The sequence below is a fragment of the Pelodiscus sinensis genome, chromosome 11 (genome assembly GCF_052426305.1).
Source record: "Pelodiscus sinensis isolate ZL-2025 chromosome 11, ASM5242630v1, whole genome shotgun sequence".
In the NCBI taxonomy this organism is placed as follows: Eukaryota; Metazoa; Chordata; order Testudines; family Trionychidae; genus Pelodiscus; species Pelodiscus sinensis.
The window spans coordinates 30,314,692-30,331,014 of record NC_143062.1 but is presented as its reverse complement, the minus strand read 5'-3'; the positions used below and the strand labels follow the sequence as shown (position 1 = coordinate 30,331,014).

The 16,323-nt window shown below is 43.7% G+C and overlaps 1 long non-coding RNA gene across 1 annotated transcript in view; it reads left to right on the top strand.

Annotated features, from left to right (window-relative positions):
* Positions 1-7,152: 7,152 nt before the first annotated feature.
* LOC142830925 (uncharacterized) overlaps positions 7,153-16,323 on the top strand; it is a 134,158-nt gene continuing 124,987 nt past the window's right edge. The window contains exon 1 of the long non-coding RNA XR_012906475.2: positions 7,153-7,226. This is a non-coding gene — a long non-coding RNA (uncharacterized LOC142830925). The remainder of the gene's footprint in view (positions 7,227-16,323) is intronic.

Here is a 16,323-nt window from a genome sequence, read left to right as displayed (position 1 = left end):
ATTAGGAAATATTCTATTGTGATGATAATGTTCACCAGAACATTCCTGGGTTTTCAGCTAGGATCTGGAAGGGGAAGATCTGAGATGCCAGCTCTTGTCTCATGTTTTCCTGTCTCACACCATCGCTGAGCCCAACTAATTTCATATGAGAGCCAAATGTCCTAATGAGCTGCAACTAGTTCTTGGATGAGGTGCGTCTCGCTCCTGCAAGTAAGCAATTCATGTATTTCTCAAATATGAGACACACACAACTCTTTGTTTTTAGTAATCCTCTTTCAGGGTCGAGATTAAAAAAAAAGCATTGAAGGACTGCACAGGGATAACTTCTTCACATGGAGTTTTAATACCTTGGTAGAATGGGTTTCTTTCCACTGACTACAAAGGAGAGAGCAATTATTCACAGAATCTCCCAATGTATAGTGGTGGTAAGGACAGTTGTAAAAAGGGTATGCTATGCTGAATGATTCAGCATGGGTTTAATCTATGAGGGTTTTTAATATATCACCGATCCCACCATTTTGCTGTTCATGGCCAAAACCAACATGAGGCCACTGATTTGTGGTCAATTAGCTCTTTACCATGCATAATCTTATTGACCACAAGCCAGCCAATTTAGTGTGCCTTGCAAAAATATGGCTAAGTGAGACCACAAACCTGTTAGGTCACCTGGCCCAACCAAGATAGTCTCTTGCACACAGAGCCAAGCTAGAGCAGACAGATCTGGAGAAGACTTAGTAGCCATTCTTGCCCTTTCTGGGCTGGAGTCCAGGAGGAGTTTACTCAACTGAAAATTCTTTGAGTGAGTCACCTTAATATGTGAACCAGGATAAGACTAATATCCTGCTCATCTATAAAGTACCTGATTCCAGAGCTTTTCCAGAGGCGATGACAGAAACACTGTCTAACACAGTGGTTAAATTCATGAGAGTCATCATTTTGGGAAACTTCAATAACCACATGAACAGAACCTCTATTGAGATAGCCCCAACCAACTTTTCTTCGATCCTGCCTTAAGTTCCTCATGGGCAATCTCGAGATACATATGCACAAAGAGCCAGCCATATTCTGGACTGGATTCTTGGTGAAGTGGACATAAGGAATGCAAGAAGCACTTCTGCTATGCCCTTGTCAGTCCACTTTCTCCTCCAGGCAGAAATAAGTCTTCTTATTGCACGTCAAGAAGAAACTATTTCTCTGCTCTGTCCCTGAGAACTTTTGCATCTTGCCACATTTCAAAAATTACAGAAAACTCTACCCAACCAGGATCAGAGGGAAAAGATTAGGGAAACATTCCAAACACTCTGACTACTGCAGTAGACAATAATACCAAAGTAACCTCCCTCACAGGCTGTGTCTAGACTGCAGGGATTTTTTGAAAAAAGTAGCCTTTTTTCGAAAAAACTTCACCTGCGTCTAGACTACAGACGCGTTCTTTTGAAATTAAATTGAAAGAACGCGGCTTTTCTTTTGATGGGGGTAATCCTCATTTCACGAGGAATAACGCCTTTTTTCGAAAGTGTTCTTTCAAAAAAAGGCTTTCTTGAATGCAAACAGGGCTTTTTTGAAACAGAGCGTCCAGACTGCCTGGGGGTATGTCTACACTAGAAAGTTAGTTCGAACTAACGGACGTTAGTTCGAACTAACTTTCCTATGCGCTACACTAGCGCTCCGCTAGTTCGAATTTGAATCGAACTAGCGGAGCGCTTAGTTCGAACTAGGTAAACCTCATTTTACGAGGACTAACGCCTAGTTCGAACTAGCTAGTTCGAACTAAGGGCTGTGTAGCCCTTTAGTTCGAACTAGTGGGAGGCTAGCCCTCCCCAGGTTTCCCTGGTGGCCACTCTGGCCAACACCAGGGAAACTCTATGCCCCCCTCCCGGCCCCGACCCCTTAAAGGGGCACGGGCTGGCTACGGTGCCCGGCCAGGTGCAAGCCTGCCAGCACCCAGCCAGCAGACCCTGCACCTGGCACGGCACAGAGCCACCCCCCGATGCCCCCCAGCCCACCCCCTCTTGCCGGGACCAGGCTGGCGGCTCCCGGGAGCTTGCCCTGGACCGCAAGAGGCGGGCACCTTCCTGGGCTAGTGCGGACATCGTGGACCTCGTCCACGATCTCCGCACTAGGCACAGGAAAGTGGCCGTCTAGGGCAGGAGAGCTGCCAGCCTGGCCACCCAGGACCAGGTGTGCATGAAAATCAAGGGGGTCCACTGAGACCCCCGACACTGAGCCCTGAGCTTACAATGGCCGTCCTGGGTCAGACCAAAGGTCCATCTAGCCCAGTAGCCTGTCTGCCAACAGCGGCCAACCCTAGGGACCCTGGAGGGGATGGACCGAAGACAATGACCAAGCCATTTGTCTCGTGCCATCCCTCTCCAGCCTTCCACAAACTTTGGGCAGGGACACCACTCCTACCCTCTGGCTAATAGGACTCCATGGACCCAACCTCCATCACTTGATCTCACTTCCCTTTAAACTCTGTTCTAGTTCTAGCCTTCACAGCCTCCTGCAGCAAGGAGTTCCACAGGTTAACTATTTGCTTTGTCAAGAACCACTTTCTCTTACTAGTTTCAAGCCTGCTACCCATTCCTTTCCTTTGGTGTCCTCTAGTCCTTCTTTATGGGAACTCATGAAGAACTTTTGTGAATGCACCCTCTCCACCCAACTCCTGCTTTTAGAGACCTCTATCCTGTCCCCCCTCCGTCTCCTCTTTTCTAAGCTGAACAGTCCCAGTCTCTGTAGCCTCTCTTCATCTGGGACCTGTTCCCAACCCCTGATCATGTTAGTTGCCCTCCCCTCTCCCAGCCTTTCTCTTCCCCTCTCCCACCTCCTTTTCCCAGTCTCCCCCAGTTTTTTTCAATAAAGACAGAGTCAATGTTGGAAGAAACGTTATCTTTATTTTGTACATCAATAAGAAGGGGGGCTAGGGAAGGGCAAGTGGAAGGAGGTGAGGGAGGAATGGGGTACGAGCCCCCGATGGGGAGGACTGGGCTGGCTCTGCGGGCTTCTGGGGGTGGAAGCTCTCCTGCAGCCCCCCAATTACTCCCTCTCCCCAGATGGCAGCCTGCGGCAAGTGCAGCCGGGCTGATGGCCGAGTGGTGTGATGTGCCCAGTGTGGGCACTCAGGGCACTCCAAGCCAGAACTTCTTTGCAAGCGGGGCACCCCTTAGAACTGTGTGTCCGGGGTGGGGGTCGGGACCCTTTAAGCGCAGCCCTCGGCTAGCCTGAGACAGCATCTCCATGCTCTAAGTCCTCCTTTTATGCCCTGCCGGCACTGCTTCCGGCCATCATTAAGCCCTGTTCAGAGTCCACTCAATGTGGACTTACTAGTTCGAACTAGCAAAACGCTAGTTCGAACTAGTTTTTAGTTCTAGATGCGTTAGTTCGAACTAGCTTAGTTCGAACTAACTAATTCGAACTAAGTTAGTTCGAACTAGCGCTGTAGTGTAGACGTACCCTGGGTGCTTTCTTTCGAAAAAGCAGCTCACTTTTTCGAAAGAAGAGGTTGCAGTCTAGACGCTCTTTCGAAACAGGCTTGTAGTCTAGACGTAACCACACTGTGTTCAAAAGTGAATGCTGAGCTCATTTCTTAAAAGTGCTTTCCCTTAAAGTTCTGTGTACATACACGTGTGTGCATGCACACAACCCCCATACACAAATAAAAAACCTCAAAACCCTATATTCAGAGTGTGAAGGAAGAAGAATGTTATTGTTCTCACTTAAGGGAACATATGATTACACAGACAAACTACATGCATAATTTGTAGATTTCATGGTTCGGGGTGTTTGTTTGTTTAAGGTAAATGAATAAGACAGTTTAAATAACTTCTGAAAAGGCCACATTCCTCCCTGATTGGAGAGATGAAAATTTTTTAGGCTTTCATTCAGGACATACTGATAGTCTTTCATTATTCACCAAAGGACTTAATGTGTATTTAACTTTTAGAGTAGAATAACCAATAGCACATTTTTCAATATGAATTTTTGGACCAATTATCATTTATGATAAAATTCATAAAATATTTAAGATTTGTAAACATTTCACAAATAAACAGGCAGTTGTCCAAACCCTCTTGAACAATTATTATAATGACTCTGTGATTACAGGAGGAGATAAGCAGAGGGGGTTATTTGCAAATCCCTCTTCATTGTTATGTGACTAGCTCTAACCAACAGCCCCATATGGGACCATATTGTTTTTAGCGTTCCATTTGGATGTAAAAGTTCTCACAATGCATCATTTTTAGAGCAGGTTTCTTTGTAAGCTGTTGACAGAAAATGTTTATAGCTCTATTGATACTCAAGGAAATAGTATGAACAGGGTCATTAATGTAATATCTTTTCTCTGAGTTCACTTGAACCTGTTCCCCTGTTTGGCAAAAATATATTAGGATTTTGAAACCAATTCACTTTGCCTGGGTTTATGCTCTTTTTATGTTCCATGAACAGTATGGCAAAGTTGGATTTAGGAAGATCTGTGAAGTGATTTTTTGTGTTTGTAAAATATTTGTAGAAAGTGAATTTTGAATTCTCAGTGCAACCAAGCATACTAGAAAACTTGTTTTAACACTACAGGTATGTCTACACAGCAGCATTATTTCAAAATAATGTCAAGACAGAGGGCTTCTTACTCTGACTCCTTCCTTCAACGTCCTGCTGTGTAGACAACGTCAAAAGCCAAGTTAAGCTATTTTGACTTCAGCTACGCAACTGACGTAGCTAAGCTGCATAGTTTAATTCAACTTTTGCCCTGCTGTGTTGACATACCCCATCAGTCCTCCAATTAGGGAACTAAAAGACAGACTGTGACTAATAACTAACCAACACAGCTTGAATATTGAATATCCACAATAAATTTACTATCTACAACCTGCAGGCTGCATGTCAGCTCTTTGTGAGCATTCACAATCAGAAAAAGAGACAAAAACTCTTTTAAGTTTTTGTTTTGCGAGGATTTATTTGCCCAGTTCTCAGGACCTTATTCAACTAAATGTTTTTGTACATGCTTCAAGTTAAGCATATGCTGAAGCTAAGCATGGGCTTAAGTACTTTTCTGAAAACACATTGCCTTAAACTCATGCTTAAGTGTTTTACTTTCAGGGAAATAATTAACAGACTACAAGTTGTACAAACATCAACTGCAAGGAGTCTGAATGCCATGCCACTTTTGGCACAGTTGCATTGATTACCAATCAGCTTTTATGCCAGTCGCGACTTGCTTATTATGACTAAGCAAATGTAATTGTCTCTACAGTTCTTTGATGTGTTACCTTGACTTTTGGTTCTTGTAGCCACGCTACATCAGGACTGTTGATCTCATTGCATGCGGATGTGAGAAATGGATGAACCTTCCCTTTATGACTTAATATGAGGGTTATTACTTTCACATGTGTTTTATTTTTGACAATTACTAACTGCAGGGTAAATTAACGTTCAGTGTCATTGTAAAGACTCTTGACTGAGAGGTGTTTCTGAAGGTTAAGGTGCTATTAAAGTTTGTGTTGCTGTTAGCAGCTTCCTTCTACCAGAGGAAATTCTTCTCCATTCCCTCCTGTTGAATTACCAACACTGGCGATCAGGGCCGGTTCTAATCAATTGGAGGCCCCAGGCAAATTTCTTTTTGCAGCCCTTACAACAATATGCCATGTTAGCCCGAATAGTCTTTGATCCTTAAGTTTGCATATATGGTAATGAAATATTTTAAAGAAGCATTTTCAAAATTATTTGTATAGATATATTAATTATTAAAGGCAGTTAAGGTTTGGTCTTGTCCCGGGCAACAAAATTCCTTGCTATGGCATTGCATCTCATTTTTGTTTAAAAGAATTAGAGACACTCAATACACCTTTCCAATAGTTGGACAAGGCACACTGCTTATATCACTTCTGAAGAATGAGAACTTATCTAGTGTGGTCGATTGATTTGCTCTTTGAAGAAAGGTGATGAAAAATTGCCAGTGATTTTTATGCAATTAATAGGGTTCCTACCTTCCAGCCACACCTGCTGCCTCATGCCCTGGACCTGGCTGGGAAATACAGACACTAGGGGGAGCTGTCCAGAGATGTGATACTCTCCCGGGAGTGTCTGGTGGGGAAGGAGCTGCAGATGCGGAGAGCCAGAGGCAGGTTCCTGGCACCAGAGAGTGAGAAGCCAGTGGCAATTATCAGATAAAAGGTAAGATTATTATTAAGGCTGTTATTGCTACGCTGTCCCAGAGTTGAGCCAACACAAATAAGGAATGAAGGGCCAAATGATAAGCTCCTTATTTAAAAAGCGGTTTTGCAAATGCTTACTCACATGAGAAATCTACATGCACATGAGTAGTCCCACTGATATCAGGACTACTCACATGAGTAAGTGCCTGATCCTTTTCCTGTTGAAATCAATGGAAGAACTCAAAGGTGGAGGATCTCATTATAACTGAGGTCATAGAATAGAATAGAATAGAATAGAATAGAATAGGATTTTACTATTACCAACCACAGAATCATGTTCTTAGCTTTTCACTGAGTCCTTACATAGGCAAAACACCTACTGAAGTCAATGAGAATTTTGTTTTACTAAAGGAGTCAATGAAAACTGAGCGATGGCTCCAGGATTTAGCCCAAAGTGTATCTATGATGGAATAACCATTGGTAATGGGAGCTATAGTATACCTGTTCAGTAGATAAGTTGCACTTTTCCAAGTCTTTTATTCCACACACACATCCTTCTTGCTCTTTCCATCAAAAAACAAATTAAGGTTCAGCTACAGTATGACAATGACATTGTGACAACCTGCTGACACCTGAGAAAAAAAGTGTTTTTATGAACCAAAATACTAGAAATACTCTTATGAAATAACTTCCTCCCAATGCCATGCTGTTTTCTCATTACATCTGTTGACATTTTTAGAATGACCTCAGCTGGATATTTTGTTCCGGAGTCCCCATTTAGTGGAACATTTACACAATAGCACTGTGAAGCATGCTCATTCTCTCTTTTGAAGTCCATTCAGGCCTCTGCCCTAGGGTCAGCATGTGCATTCCAGCAATGATGCATGGACCATCTGTTGTACAAGTAGAAATCCCACTGGTCTTGTACCTCGAGGTACTAACACATTGCATAACTCCCACTGAAAAACAGCCTGTCAATTCAAATGCATTTTAGATTTGTTCCTATGGTTGTAGCATCATGCCACCGGAGGGCCTGTGCATGGAACTTTTGAGTGGGAATTACACACTAACAAGGTAAATAATAAGAATGGACATTACAATATTTTTATTAGAAATCTGTATTGTACCCTTTTCTCTACACTTTCACTTTGTGGTTTCCTGAAAGGAATTTTTGGCTTCTCATTCAGACATCTGCAAGTTCCAGAGTGCTCTTTATTTCCCTATTAGTGTAATATCTTGCTAATTCGCCCAGATGATTGTGTTTGCTTATTGTGAGGTAGTGGGTAAAAGAGCATACTCAAGAGCAAAGCAAGATGATGGCACACAAAAACTGATATTTTCAAAGTTATATATGGAATTTGGACATCAGAGGCAGCTTTAAAACTCTCAGCCAAAAAGTGCTTGGTTCAGATATTTTGTCTATTGTAGTTTAGTGTTAATCTACTCTATATTTGAGAGACTTTGTCTGTCTGTCTGTCTGTTCAAGAACTCCTCTTAAACTGTAAGAGCCAGGACCACCAAATTAGGTACACAATTTCCTCTTATCGTAACTTAAGCAACAGAATGTTTTGGTTGTGCTAGGAAAACGGGATGTGCCTGGAATAAGATTGCTTCTTATAAAACCATACAGAGAAGAGACAGAATCACCAGGCAGGTGAAAGGGGCTGGCTGGGGGCACTCTCCCCTCCCCCAGTTCAGGACTGCCACAGTCCCAAGACTCCCCCCCCCAGGAGCCCTTTGGGGAGAGTAGAGGGAGAGCTGAAGCTTCCTCCCTCCCCCCACCTCCCATTCATACATGGACATTGCTGGCTATTTCTCTTAATCAGGGACTGAGGGGAAAGTGCAGTTTGCTGAATTCCTCTCTCTGGTTGGGGAGCACATGTCTGTCTGTCTGTTCAAGAACTCCTCTTAAACTGTAAGAGCCAGGACCACCAAATTAGATACACAATTTCCTCTTATCATAACTTAAAGCTGTACACTTTGCTCTCGCCCCATGACAGGGACAGGAAGGGGAAGAGCAAGTAGCGTCCTGGTATGAATCTCGACGGAGGGAGGGCATTCAGACTTCTGCTCTCCCCGTCCACCTCCTACACATACACATGCACACATATCTAGTCCCCTGGCCAGAACCACCCCCCATGCTCAAGCCTGACTCCCACACACCCCATTCCCTGAGCCCCTCCATGACAGCAGGTAACTGTGCTAGTTATTTATAATTTCTCTCTATATATAATTTTTTTTTCCTGTGGGATGACAGAATGATGTCCTCATGTCAGCATCAACAGACTGGGAGGAAGGGTAGGCGACAGTGAGAGAGATTTCCCCCAGTGGCGCTGCGATGCCAGGGGAGGAGGTGGCAGCAAGGCAAGGGGAAGCCGAGGGAGCGTGGAGCTCTGCAGAAAGGAGGGGAAAGCCCACCTGGCCACAACCTGCACTATCAGTGGGCGGAGCATGGGACAGCCCTGAGCGCAGGGCAGCAGCCACACCACAAAGGGCTCTTTGAGTGCTGCCTGCCTCCCTCACAGGCAAAGATGAAGCAGAGGGAGCCCTGCGGGCAGCATGGTCCTCACTCCTACCCTTCCACCCATCCCCCTCATTCACCAGTTTCAGCTCAGCCCCCACCCCCCCCCCTCAATTCCCTGCAGCAGGGAGCCACTCTGGTGCTCCAGCCTCGCCCCCTCAAGCCGAGAGTCTGCATCCCCACCCCCCTCACTCACTGCCCTGCTGAGAAGCAGGAAAAGCCTCCTTGAAGCACATCTCTGCACTGCTGTTCCCCCAGCCAGGGAAGGGGCAAGGGAAGCAGCAGCATGTGGGGAGCCTTGGGTCTTTCTTCCTTCCCCCCACAGGAAGCCCGTGCTGGCACTTCAACCTCACGGGAGTAGGGGGGCGAGGCTGGGGGTGGTGAGACTGGAGTGCCAGCGCAGGCCCCCCGCACAGCCCCAGCCCATTCACTCACCACCCTGCCAAGACCCCGCACCTCATCCCCCTCACACACTGCCCTGTCGAGACCCCAAACCCCTAGCCTTCTGACTCACTGCCCTGCTGAGATCCTACACCCCCAGTCCCCTCACACACCCTTCTGCTGAGACCCTGCACCCCCAGTTCCCTTACACTCCTTTCTGCAGAGACCCTGCACCCCCAGTCCCCTCACACACCCTTCTGCTGAGTCCCTGCACCCCCAGTCCCCTCACACACCCTTCTGCTGAGACCCTGTACCCCCAGTCCCCTCACACACCCTTCTGCTGAGACCCTGCACCACCAGTCCCCTCACATTCCCTTCTGCTGAGACCCTGCACCCCCAGCCTGCTCCTGTGCCCTCCTCTGCTCTTTCACCCTTCCCCCGGTCAGACACCTAGCCCCAGCCTGCTTTTGCCCTCTCCCCACAGCCAGACACCTACCCACTGTGAGAGGGGGGTTGGCCAGTGTAGTGAGCAGGGGGTACAGCCCCCTAGTTACATTTAATAATAGACTAGCAAACATAGTGTAGCACAGTGACTATAATTTTGTGCCTCGGTAGGAAAAAATATACACCCTATGATATTTTGATTTGACTCATTTGCCTGTGATCAGCCTAAAAATATCTTTAAGTAATCACTACCAACACTATCAAACTGTAGCATTCTAAACAATGCTGGTCCAAATGTTTTGACTTTAGATGATATTTGGGGAAAAAAACCAACCAGTAACTTCTATACAATTTTCCTTCTGTTTTTGGACAATTAAAAACTAATAAAAATACTCTTAAATGTTGAAATTTAGTAGTTAAAAACAGAAGTGAAGATTTCAAAAAGAATTTCACAATTTTTTCTCCTACCCTGTACCCCAATCAGATCTACTTTTGGTATTAGATTCATAGCTCAATTTTTAAAGTGCTTAAGAGACCTAGTTCTATATCAAAAGAGATTTAGGCATTTGGAGTCATATTTTAAAGATATTTAGGAACCTAAAGATACAGTGAGGTGCCATCCAGAATTTTCAGAACACCAAACAGTAGTTAGACGCCTTATGCTTTTTACTATCTCACCAGGTGCCTCTTTGTATCTTTAGGCACCTAAATACCTAAAAATCTGACCTTATGTGCCTACTTTTACCCCACATCTTATTCATTTTCTGGATTCAAAACAGCCAGAAAGAGTCTCCATTTTTAGAGGACAATGACCAATCTAATAATGATCTATGCTTGTTATGTTAATGTTATTTCAAGGTTTATCATACACTGGGAATCTTACCGACACTACATAAGCATAGAGGGATGCTCTCTGCCTCTGTTGGTTTACAATCTGACCTCAGAAAATATACTTCAAACACACCAGCCTGTAGGCTGTATCACCAAACTTCAACTGGTGTTTAACATATGCTCGGTCCTTGGTGACATGCTTGGAATGGAAAGGACTTGCAGCCAGAGGAAACAAGGGATGGACCAGAGAATTGCACTGTCACCAGGAAAAGGCAGGTCTATGTGATTGGGGACTCCCTATTGAGAAGAATAGACAGGCCTGTAACCAGAGCTGATCCAGAGAACAGAAGGGTGCGCTGTCTGCCAGGTGCTAAGATACGGGATGTGGAACTAAGGTTGAAGAGGATCCTAAAGGGAGCGGGAAAGAATCTATTGATCATCCTTCATGTAGGAACAAATGATACGGCTAGATTCTCGCTGGAATGAATCAAGGGAGACTATGCCAGGTTGGGGAGGACGCTTAAGGAAATCGAGGCTCAGGTGATCTTCAGTGGGATTCTGCCTGTTCCTAGAGAAGGGCAACAAAGGTGTGATAGGATTATGATGCTCAATAGGTGGCTCAGGCAGTGGTGCTATAAGGAGGGCTTTGGGATGTATGGCCACTGGGAGGCATTCACGGACAGAGGACTGTTCTCTCGGGATGGACTTCACCTAAGTAGGGAAGGAAACACACTTCTAGGATGGAGGTTGGCACAACTGATTAAGAGAGCTTTAAACTAGGAATTTGGGGGAGACGGTTGGGAGATGTCCAGGTAATCTCTACGCTAGATTTTAGCATTGAGAGGGAGGAAAACGAAGTAAGACAGGATATAGCCGGGGGTAGGAGAATGGACATAAGGAGGAAGGGCAGAGTGGATACTAGTCTAATAGGTCATATTGGAGGTACAATGTCCATGCCAAATGGGGTAAAGAATGTGAGTGAGGTGAAACAGCAAAAATTAAGATGTTTGTACACCAATGCGAGGAGCCTAGGTAACAAAATGGAGGAACTAGAGCTACTGGTCCAGGAAGTGAAACCAGATATTATAGGAATAACAGAAACATGGTGGAATACTAGGCATGACTGGAGTACAGGTATTGAAGGGTAAGTGCTGTTTAGGAAAAACAGAAGTAAAGATGGTGGAGTAGCATTGTATATCAATGATGAGGTAGATTGCAAAGAATTAAAAAGTGAAGTAATGTAGAAGACAGAGTCTGTTTGGGCAAAAATCACATTGGGGAAGAAAACTATTAGATCCTCCCCTGGGATAGTGCTTGGGGTGTGCAATAGACTACCAGGATCTAATCTGGATATGGATAGAGACCTCTTTAATGTTTTTAAAGAAGTAAATACTCATGGAAACTGTGTAATCATGGGAGATTTCAACTTTCTAGATATAGACTGGAGAACAAATACTGGTAATAATAATAGGGCTCAGATTTTCCTAGATGTGATTGTTAATGAATTTCTTCATCAAGTAGTTGTTGAACCAACAAGGGGGGAAGCCATTTTAGATTTGGTTTTGGTGAGTAGCGAGGACCTCATAGAAGAAATGGTTGTAGGGGACAACCTTGGCTCAAGTGATCATGAGATAATTCAGTTCAAACTAAATGGAAGGATAAACAAAAATAAATCTGAGACTAGGGTTTTTTATTCCAAAATGGCTAATTTTAATAAATTAAGGAAATTAGTTAGGGAAGTGGATTGGACTAAAGAATTTATGGATCTAAAAGTGGAGGAGGCCTGGGATTATTTTAAGTTAAAGTTGCAGAAGCTATCAGAAGCCTGTATCCCAAGAAAGAGGAAAAAATGTATAAGTAGGTGTTTTAGACCAAGTTGGATGAGCAAGAATCTCAGAGAGGTGATTCATAAAAAGCAGAAAGCATATAAGGAGTGGAAGATGGGAGGGATCAGCAAAGAAAGCTACCTTATTGAGGTTCGAGCATGTAGGGACAAAGTGAGAAAGGCTAAAAGTCATGTTGAGTTGGACCTTGCAAAGGGAATTAAAACCAATAGTAAAAGGTTTTATAGCCATATAAATAGGAAGAAAACAAAAAAAGAGGAAGTGGGACCGCTAATCACTGAGGATGGAATCGAGGTTACGGATAATCTAGGCATGGCCCAATATCTAAACAAATACTTTGCCTCAGTATTTAATGAGGCTAATGAAGAGCTTAGGGATAATGGCAACATAACAAATGGGAATAAGGATATAGAGGTAGATATTACCAAATCCGAGGTAGAAGCCAAACTCGAACATCTTAATGGGAGTAAATCAGGGGGCCCAGATAATCTTCATCCAATAATAGTTAAGGAACTGGCACATGAAATTGCAAGTCCATTAGCAAAAATTTTTAATGAATCTCTAAACTCAGGGGTTGTACCATTTGACTGGAGAATTGCTAATATAGTTCCTATTTTTAAGAAAGGGAAAAAAGTGACCTATGTAACTACAGGCCTGTTAGTTTGACATCTGTAGTATGCAAAGTCTTGGAAAAAATTTTGAAGGAGAAAGTAGTTAGGGACATTAAGGTTAATGGCAATTGGGACAAATTACAACATGGTTTTACAAAAGGTAGATTGTGCCAAACCAACCCAATCTCCTTCTTTGAGAAAGTAACAGATTTTTTAGATAAAGGAAATGCAGTGGATCTAATTTACCTCGATTTCAGTACGGCATTTGATACAGTACCAGATGGAGAATTATTGGTTAAATTGGAAAAGATGGGGATCAATATGAAAATTGAAAGGTGGATAAGGAACTGGTTAAAGGGGAGACTACAGCGAGTCATACTGGAAGGTGAACTGTCAGGTTGGAGGGAGGTTACTAGCGGAGTTCCTCAGGGATCAGTTCCGGGACCATTATTATTTAATCTTTTTATTACTGACCTCGGCACTAAAAGTGGGAGTGTACTAATAAAGTTTGCGGATGACACAAAGTTGGGAGGTATTGCCAATTCAGAAAAAGATCGGGATATCATACAGGAAGATCTGGATGATTTTGTAAATTGGAGTAATAGTAATAGGATGAAATTTAATAGTGAGAAGTGTAAGGTTATGCATTTAGGGATTAATAACAAGAATTTTAGTTATAAGCTGGGGACACATCAGTTGGAAGTAATGGAAGAGGAGAAGGACCTCGGAGTCCTGATTGATCACAGGATGACTATGAGCTGCCATTGTGACATGGCTGTGAAAAAGGCTACTACGGTCTTGGGATGCATTAGGCAAGGTATTTCCAGTAGGGATAAGGAGGTGTTAGTGCCATTATTCAAGGCATTGGTGAGACCTCATTTGGAATACTGTGTGCAGTTCTGGTCTCCCATGTTTAAGAAGGATGAATTCAAACTGGAACAGGTACAAAGAAGGGCCACTAGGATGATCCGAGGAATGGAAAACCTGTTGTATGAAAGGAGACTCAAGGAACTTGGCTTGTTTACCTTAACCAAAAGAAGGCTGAGGGGAGATATGATTGCTCTCTTTAAATATATTCGAGGGATAAATGCCAGGGAGGGAGAGGAATTATTTAAGCTCAATACCAATGTGGACACAAGAACAAATGGATATAAGCTAGCTATTAGGAAGTTTAGACTCAAAATTAGGCGAAGGTTTCTAACCATCAGAGGAGTGAAGTTCTGGACCAACCTTCCAAGGGAAGTAGTGGGGGCAAAAGACCTATCTGGCTTCAAGATAAAGCTAGATGGGTTTATGAAGGGGATGGTTTGATGAGGTAACACGATCTTGGCAATTAACTAACCTTTCACTATCAGTGGTAAATAGGCCAATGGTGAGAAGATAGGAGTTGCTATAGAGAACTTTTTTCTGGGTGTCTGGCTTGTGAGTCTTGCCCACATGCTCAGGGTTCAGTTGATCGCCATATTTGGAGTCGGGAAGGAATTTTCCTCCAGGGTTGATTGGCAGAGGCCCTGGAGGTTTTTTGCCTTCCTCTGTAGCATGGGGCACAGGTCACTAGTGGGAGGATTCTCTGCATCTTGGGGTTTTTGAACCATCGTTTCAAGGACTTCAATATCTGAGATATAGGTGAGAGGATTATTCTAGCAGTGGGTGGGTGAGATTCTGTGGCCTGCATTATGCAGGGGGTCAGATTAGATGATCAAAATGGTCCCTTCTGACCTTAAAGTCTATGAGTCTATAAGAAGGGGTAGATTATTTCAAGTGTATGGGGTATCATGAAAAAAGGCATAAAAAGGGAGGTGGAAGGAGGACACGGATAGTGAGAGGTTGGGAACAACATAGGCTGCAGGAAGAGGAAAGCATGTGGTAGGCCAGATTTTCAAAGGAGCGCAGGCCAAAATAATTACCCATATTTTCTCTTTTGATTATCTGTCCCTTATTTAGATGACTCAGAATCTGGCCCCAGTTGTGTGAGATGAGCACCAGGGAATCTTGCCCCATTGTCTATTGTTACAGAGGGGGCAATTTGGGTACAGGACCCCCATCAGCTGCTTTGGCCAGCCAGTCAGGCAAAGAATCCAGATTTTCTCATTTACTGTATATCTTCTCACATACTGCTGTTGATTACTATTGATTGCTGCTATCCTCCCTAGCCCGCGACCTTAGCATGTGAATTAAAGCAACTTAAAACTCACTAACCAAATTGGTGAGTGATGTACTTGGCAACAAGGAGAAGTGGGTTATTCCAATAACTCACTAACTGGTCCATGTCTCCCCAGAGTGCATCCCATTTGTCTGAACACACAAATAGCCGTGCTCTGTAGCAAACAGGCTGCAAGGCAAAACACGCCAAAAGTCAATGGATTTGCACTTAAATCGGATCTACTTGGAAGTTTCCCTCAACATGAATATCCCTCTTTAAAGCTAAGAGAAGCTGCCTAGTGACCCCTTAATTCCTGACTTCCAGCTCTGACATTAACTCTAAGGCAAGTGTAATCTTCTCATTTTGATGCTAAGGGCCCAATCCTCAGCCACTATAGGTCAGTGAAGCTGCATTGATATAAATGGTGCTAAATCAATCCCATCTGAGGATTTTTCCCTTGCGCCTTTTGCTCTGAGAAAGTGACTTCAACTGTGTACCCAATTATTATTTGTTGTTTATATGTCAGTAGCTCAAAAAATGAGTAACGTTAGTTCGAACCAAGGGGTTTGGTTCGAACTAACGCATTCCGGTGCACACTTTCACTTTCAAAACAGGTGTTGATTGGAGTAACATGCTGGCGAGATCATGCTAATGAAGGATATTTAAATCCCCACTTCACTGACTATTTTGAATGCCTACATTTGCATCCCTAGTTCGAACTAGGGTGCAAGTGTAGACATACCCTCGATGTCCTGGGCCTAATTATATTAGGTGCTATATAAACACAGAGGAAGATGTGGTGATCTCTCCTGAGACCCTAAAATTCTAGACAATATGGCCTGGATCTGGATTATGTTTCAAGTGAAGCTGAATGAGGGCAAGGTCTTGGGTTCTAATTCAACAGTACTGAAATGTGGCAAGCTGTTCTCATGACTTTTCAGCCCCAAATGACAGATATTTCATGAGATCAGATTTTCTGCTGCGGTCTGGGTATGAACATGGTGGCAATCTCACAAGAAGAACTGAGCTCACAAAGTTTCTGCCATCAGGAATGTTGGACATTTTGTAATGCCCATTGTATCAAGGAACTCCGTGGAGAAATGTTGGCTGCATATAACCCAACATAGTCCTTTTGGTTCTGGATCCTGCATGGACTCAAAACTACAGGAGCCAAGTTAGAGCCAGCTACTGGAGAATTACCCAATACTAAAGAGGGGTTGGGTTTAAGGTTCTAGTTTCTATGTACTCATTTCATTTGGCCTTCATTTCATAAAACAGCAAACGTTTTTGGAAACAGTCCCATTTAGCTACACAGATGGTAAAATAACCCCCAGTCTCTTTCATTGAATTACCTCCAAAATGTCTAAAGCCTGTTAATGATTCTGCAACTCCAAAA